Below are 7,360 nucleotides of genomic sequence, written 5' to 3'. Positions count from 1 at the left end.
GTTGTGCTAATTTGTACAAATACGAAATTGGTTTGGAGCAATGTGATACTTGCTAAAATGCCTTTTGATTTTCTGGATGTACGCAAGGAAGTTAATAACAAATACTGTATAGGTGTATGAACAGTAAAGTGATGCTAGTAGCAGAATGGATTTGTTTTTGTGATTTTGCAGGACAGACTGTAAGTTGACAAGGAACGTTAGTAAAATGGAATCAAACTCTAGTAGAACAGTAGTAGTGTGTTGATGGTTTGTTAACTTTGGTTGCTTGCAGGTTTATATGCAACTTTAATACAAATGCTTTTAAATGAGCAAAATTACTCACTTTTAATGTTAAATGCTGGCTCGATTTAAACATTTAATGGTTGGTATTTCTAACGTTACCTTAACCTTCATACAACCTACTCATCCTTCCTCTGAAAAAAGACAAATTTAATAAATGCATTTTCAAGTACAAAATACTGATGGGCAAACTGTCCCCTGGACTCTCTGTGCTATTATCATCCAATTATTCTTTAACTACTCCAAAACTAATTTTTCCCATTCCTAGTATAGAACTTCTTAAATCTAGTCTCAAATACTCAGGAAGCGTCCCTCTCCATCTGAAGCAACTTAACTCTCTGAACTGCTTTCTTCGCCAATTACCAAAAACTTGCAAGAGAATTAGATGAGGATATTGAAGATACCCTTAAATCCAGGACCCTTGTAAATATGGTTTTTTTCCAACCCCACTTTTGTACATATTCACCTTCCACTCTCCTTTGAGTTTTTAGCGTATGTATATTTACTAATTATTTTTATGGTAATTTTTTAGTTTGTTTTTTCCCTATAAAAAGGGTAAATGGAAAATGCACTTTTTTGCTCATTTTATCTTTTCTTTATAAAGAAGTCTTATTGTTGTCTGGGAAATTTATTCAAACATCACTGATCATCCACTCACACACAACAATGCCAGATAGCATTTGACCACATACTGGAATGATTTCATAATGTTAATTTGCAAAGGACTCCAGGGCAGAGGTATTATTCAAAATGTAAATTGAGATTCATTTTTCAACTAACGACTTCAGGACATTACCCTAAAGTAGTGATAGTAAGGGCATTTAAATAGAAAGTGATACATCTCTTCTGTTGCAGCTTTGAGGAGTTGGCTGTTCATAGCTTCAGGGCAGACATTAGAACATCAAAGAAGAGAGGTGAACTTAATATTCCTAGGGTAAATATAAAATGAGAGATATGAATCACCGCAAGCCCTAGCTTCATACAACTTTACATCTGGAAATATGTACAAGATTTACATACTAGTTTTGCGCGAACATATCTCATAATTTAAATTTAAACTCTGGAAACCCCTTTTCCGTACTCATGTAATCTACTCCATCGTCCACAAGCAAAGGCGTTACAACATATTAAAAACAATGTAGGAATTTATAAAATATCTCAGGCAAAGGCTGACCACGAACTTGTATTTTGTCCGTGGGCGTACTCATTCCCCGAACAAAATCACAAAATAGTAACAAAGATGTAGAAGGAAAAAATGCAAGGACACAAGACATACACATGGAAATGCATTGTTGTGAGGATATTAAGATTTTTTACATTCACATCTAATTTCAGCATTAGTATCTGCATTGTATTCCTTAAATTGAAATATTTTTAAACTTTTTTTTCTCTCTCTTTCACACCCAGAGACTAGAAGCAGTATTATGCACAAGTAGAAATCAGTTGACGTAAGATGTTTCACGGATTTAGTTGTCATCATGGAGCTTTACAGGTGAATGTATTTCGTTGTGTTTATATCTTGTTTCGAGATGATATGTGCAATGTTCAAAAACTCAAGAATAAATAGAAAATACCTCACAACCTATACTGATGCTTATCGTTTTCTATAAGGCAATACAAGATTTTTTAAGAATAAACTTCGCCTTAATTTGCACACACACACACACACACAATCCCATACTTTTCATCATCAATCACATATTAAACACAAACATCAAAGCGGCAATAACAACCAAAAACGCGTAGGAACTTATATCAGGGAAACTACTCTCACAACAAACGAATCTGAACATGTTTTTTTTTTGCCGTGTGTGTGTTTCCTGTTGTTGTTCTTGTATAAAGTTTTCACTCTTTTGAATTATTTACTGGTACGTGACACTTGTCACTCGTCTCCTCTCTGATCTCAGCTGTGACATTCCCAGCTTGGGAAGAAAGGCTGCTCAGCAAACATTACAGTTTGGGCCTGGGAGAGTGAATAGTGCATGGCCCATTGCAATCACTTCTTCCCTGCCTTTAATGTATTTGATTTAGCTTATAGAAGGCTAGTCTTCTTACTCCTATTCACCCCCAGTGGAGCATAGGTCCACAACTGCATCACACCATCGGACCCGGTTCTGGCGTCCCTTTCCAGTTGGGACCATGTCATGCCAGTTGCCTCCGCTTCTCTGTGGACTGATCTCCACGTCTGTCTGATATCCATGTCTGTCTGGGTCTCCTAACCCTGCGCTTCCCCTGTGGGTTCCAGCCAAGGCTTGTCTTGTGATATTGTCGGCCGGTTTCTCAAGGTGTGACCAATCCAGCCCCACTTCTGCTTTTTGATTTCTTGGCTGTCAGCTTTTTGGTTGGTTCTCACTCACAGGTCTGTATTGAAGATCTCTGAGCATCTGATGTTGAGGATGTGTAGCAGACATCTGTTGACGAATGTCTGAATCTTGCTGGTGATGGTGTTTGGGACTTGCAATGTCTCAGATCCATAGAGAGAGACTGACTTTACGTTTGTGTTAAAGATGTGGATCTTAGCATGTAGGGATAATACCTTGGAGTTCCAGATAGGTCGCAGGGTGTGGAATGCAATCCCGGATTTATTCGGCTTCTTACATCTTCATCTGCACCTCCATCTTTGCTGACTATGCTGCCAAGGTAGGTAAAACGGTCAGACTCTGTAATACATTCCCCATGAAGTTGTAGTGGGGCTTCTTGCTTGTTGTTAACCCCCATTATCTCCGTCTTCTTTATGTTGATGGTCAGGCCAGGCATCGCTGCTTCTTCTGACAGCCGAAGGAGCTTTGTCGATGTTGCTGATTGTGGGACAACAGACTTATTCTGTGCATGGTCATGTTCATAGGCCTGTATCTCAAGAATAAAATTATGGCAGTTACACAGATTTTAGGATATATTACATTGCACCGACTTTACTCAAACACTAGAACGAAGAATTTGCACATCACTAGTGAATTCTTCATTAATAACGAATGAGGCTCAGTTTGAGAGGAGGTGTTTCCTTCGAATAATAAAAGTTTAAAGGAAAAAAAAAACACCAAACTATTTTGGGCTGAATTCGAGTACAATCACACAATGGACAGTTACACTTGCACTGATCCCATTAAGAAACATTTCGGTGGGCTTATCGTCAGCAAACGAGTGTATTATTCCCCGAAGGGGCCGCCTCCGGGTAGGAAGGGAGAAAAATTACAAAAAGAAGGAACGTCCAGGTGAGTAAAGATAAGTAAAGGTGGGATAGTTTGCCAACCTACCCCTCGTGTCTCGTCACCATGGCGTCGTGCATGCCTCCGCATTGCTCCAGCGCTCCACCTCTTCCCGGACTCCCAAACACGCGCAGTGACGTAATCGCGCGCACAGGACAACTTGATTAAACGAAGAGCCTCGGTGCGCTGGGTAGGAGGCATGTGTGATTCATTCTCTACCTGGATTTTTATGTGCGACGTGATGTGGTGTAATGTGCTGTATGTGTGTGTGCGTACGTGCGTGCTGTTGTGTGTGTGTGTGTGTGTGCTGCATGTCATGGTTGACATGTATAAAACGATTTTTATTATGTGACATTCTTAAGGCTTGTTTGATGTACCTGGTAGAATATCTTTCCTTCTTATTATAGTTTCTTATTTATTTATTGTCAATTTTAATATTGTTAAGCGCAAAAAACATGATTCTCTAAATAGCACTATTTACAGGTATGTTCTCCTTTGTCATTATTAGTTAATGATGTATCTAATATTAACCGAAAATATATGGATTTTGTCAATATAGAGAGATATTTTGAAACAAATGTATATACCAATCTGCCACCATTTATGCGTAATATTATTTTCTGAATCTAGCTTCTACTTTTGTGTCTTCAAAGCGTTCATTGTAAACAAGTCCTATTAAACATTTAGCTACCTTTTGCTACAGTTTGATGCCTCACGGCTGTTGTACTGCTTCACACCACGTTCAAAACAAATTCCTACTTGATAATTTGTTCAATATTGAAGTATTTTGGGGATATATGTATAAGGTTTTTTTATATCTAAATTATGATTATCACCAGGCTTTGTAAACATAATTATACAAGTACATGTCCACTCTCGTACCAGTAGATGTTGGTAGAGAAAGATTTTCACCAACCAGCTTGTTCTTGTGTCCCTCTAACCCGAAGGTGTGTGCACCGACAAGGTGAGCTTTCTAAACCACGGACACAGATATTCAGCTCACAAAACACTCCCATCAACCCACAGTCTCTCTCTCTCTCACAAACACAAACAAACAAAATCACGCACGCACGTTCCCCTCTATCGAATACTAAGGCAGAAACCTCGGTAAACGTTTTGTAAGACGCCTTGAGACCTCCACCAATGCCTCGGACAGATAAGAAAAGGCGCGATTTAACTAAACACCACAATGATTATTATTTGTTTTATTTACGTTTCATTTATTTATATTTTTAACCGCAAACTGAGGTTTTTAAGTAGGTGAAAAGGCATTTCCATTCTTCTTGTTATTTGATTTTAATGTTGCATCTTTATTGGGTGCAGCATGGGGCTATCTTTTTATGGCGGAAAGCTGTGAAGTGGTATTTAGACAGTTCGGAATATAAATTTACGCCTGGGGCCATAGTTATGAAGTCATGGCAGAGATGCTCTGGGGTCAATGAAATATCCTAGGGCGTCTAGACAAGGTTTTATGACAAAAGCGAAACGTGAAAGTATTAAATATATTTTGTATCTAAAAATATGTTGCATTTTTATAGTGTGTTGGGGGCTAACCCTGATCAACTATATTACCGCAGTGTATTCTGTTTTAATGTCCAAATCGTTTTATTTAGTAACGGAAAGGAGGGGCTTACTCAGCGATCTGTTATCAAAGTTTAAGTGCTCTCCCACAACCCACACCCGGACACTCACTCCGAACACACCTTTGTCCTAAAATAAAAATAACTTCTTTTATTATTCAGCTCTGAATGCAACTTCCCCCACCTACGTGATATTATCGTTGAGTGGAAGTCGTTGTAAAGAATGGATTTTACAGATTTTGAGATTATTTCAGAACATAAGGCAGTTTAAGAACACGACGTATGCGCAGGAGACATAAGAGCGCGGAAAATACAACGCCGATAATTTTACAAAAGAACATTTAATCCGGGAAATTCCTGATTCTTTTCCCCCTGTACACGAAAAACTTCAAATGAATCCACAGGTAGCCATACGACAAAGACAAGTGACAACAGACAGGTGAGACTGTGGCAAACACAAACAAAGTAAGTGGACAAACACAAAGAATGAGGAGAAAGCGGAAAATGTCGCAGGACTACGGAAGGGTTGATTTCAAGGCCGGATTTGAAAGTTTCAAAAGTAGTCACAGTCCTGAAAGAAAGAGTGGATTAAAATACAAAACGGTAAAACCAGAGAAAGAAAACCAGCATCTATCGAATTTCTCTCGTGTACCACGGGAAACATTTTACCCTTCTGTAATAAACGGTCCCGCAGACTGTTTCTGTCGTGGGAGAAAGTCTGAAACAGCCAGTGAGATGAACGTCCAGAAGAAAGGATCTCAGTGTTACTCCGCGAATCCGGTGGACTCTAGGCTAAGATAGCTCTGGTGATTAATTATCGGCCCAGTGAAAAGATCATGCTCGGGGAGAGAGCTTGCTGTAGCGCAGGTGAGGACGGTCAGGTTCTTCACTGACACCTGAGATGAATGTGAATGTTCTAGTCACCCTGCTGTGTGTAGTTCAATCGCGATGCAAGAGCCTCTGGTTGTCAACAGGTTAGAACTTTAGTTACTGCCTATTAGTTGCTGACACTGGAGATATGATGGAGCTGTCTGTGTGTGAGAGAGAGATCACAAATGCATTCTTTGTACGGAATATTTGGGCAATTGTAAGAATGAATGAAGAGAAAATGAAAAGAAATGCAATTTTGGGTCTTAAAGGAACAGAACAACGAAAGGGATGAAACTCAAGGTAGAAACCCCTACAACCGTTTTAAGTGTTGCTTGTTGCAGGTACAGTGGCTGACCTCGCATTGATGAATGCCTTGAATAACAAAGTAAGGAACAGGAGAAGATAAAACAAGAAAAAGTTAGATAAATAGACTGACAGATGGAGGGATATAAAGTCAGACTGAGTTGAGGAGGAACAAGAACAAGACACATGTTATCCTTCACATAGAAATATGTATAAAACTGTCTTCCTCATATTAATAGGTAGTTGATAAAACCGATAAGCGTTATCATTTAATCGCAATGTCATCTTTCAAATAGCAAGGTTAGTATCCTGAATATTGTTTGTCTGTCTGGGTTTTTTTCTTTCTTTTTGTTTTACATTTTTATGGATATTTTAAAAAATTGCTCTTGTTTTTTAAGTTCTTCATGGTAATTTTTTCGAAACACTTAACATGTATCGTGTATTCCCTCTTGACTGTCCTATAAGGAATAAGAAAACTTTCGACTTTGCAACTCAAACACACACACACGCGCGCGCGCGCGCATTCATTATGTAATATTTATTTTCTTACTTTTTATCAAATATATGATTGTCAACTTCATGGGTGGCACTCAAACTTTGTAAATAAATGAGTATTTGAAGCAATGTTTATTGACAAAGACACATTCTCGGAAATCTTCCATTTTTAAAGTACATCGTGATAAGAGAGACGATGTCAGAACTTCTACGTAGCAAATGCTTCTGTTACCTTGAAAAGGCTCAGTAAAAACTCGCCACAGGTAAGTGGATGACCGCCAAACACCCGCTTAGATTAACATTTTAGTAGAAAACATGGTACTGCGTGGTGATCTTCCTTGTATCTCGTACTGTCCTGTTCGTTTGACCTTTCTACTTATCTCTGAGGTTTGTTCGTTACTCAGTGTTTCAACATCATCCTGAAAGAAAAGCTGGACGCACGTGGATGTTGTGGCCAATCACACAGGTGAATAACACCTGATACTTTCTATACGGTACACGACGGTTGGCACAAAACACGCATTTAAGATAAAGATTAATTATTGTCTGCCCTGATTACAAGGCGGTCTATCAGATTAGGTAGCCATGGTTACAGAATCAACGGATCAGGATGCATTAGAAATAATT

This window comes from Pomacea canaliculata, linkage group LG13 (genome assembly GCF_003073045.1).
Source record: "Pomacea canaliculata isolate SZHN2017 linkage group LG13, ASM307304v1, whole genome shotgun sequence".
NCBI classification, from domain to species: domain Eukaryota; kingdom Metazoa; phylum Mollusca; class Gastropoda; order Architaenioglossa; family Ampullariidae; genus Pomacea; species Pomacea canaliculata.
This window is presented reverse-complemented; position numbering follows the sequence as displayed.